Source organism: Anarrhichthys ocellatus, unplaced genomic scaffold (genome assembly GCF_004355925.1).
Source record: "Anarrhichthys ocellatus isolate YVR2014 unplaced genomic scaffold, GSC_Weel_1.0 scaffold17, whole genome shotgun sequence".
NCBI classification, from domain to species: domain Eukaryota; kingdom Metazoa; phylum Chordata; class Actinopteri; order Perciformes; family Anarhichadidae; genus Anarrhichthys; species Anarrhichthys ocellatus.
Genome location: NW_022280047.1, coordinates 7,542,556 through 7,543,081, shown reverse-complemented (window position 1 = coordinate 7,543,081; position 526 = coordinate 7,542,556).

Here is a 526-nt window from a genome sequence, read left to right as displayed (position 1 = left end):
TTTTTTTTTTTTTTTTTTAAATGTCCAACAAAATCCACTTATCTACAACTATGAGATTTAAAGTGTGTCACACAAGCACATTGATTTCAGAGAAGTAATGTGCAGATTTCCATATTTAGGGAAATAAATCTGACCAAACATGGTTTAATTGATGCAGAATTAAGCAATGACCACTCATTTTATAATCTGTACATTTATTTAACGTTTGCAAAACTCCAGGCTTTTGGACCAAATGGCCCTTAAATAATAATACTTGTCGCAAAAGCTAACGAACTACACCTAATAACAGCCCATATAAATAAATAAATAAAATGTCATATCTAGCTGATTATCAAATAATTTCCATCAAACCCACGTCCCTCGTAATAAATAAATGACAGCATATCAAAATAGGCAGGTGTAAGAGTGTGACGCATTCAAATATACAGTTACTAAAATAACCTGATCGGACGACAAAATGAAACCACAGTTGACATATCATTGTGCAGTCTGAGTGTTTTCAGTTATGGGTGGCTGTGACGTCAGA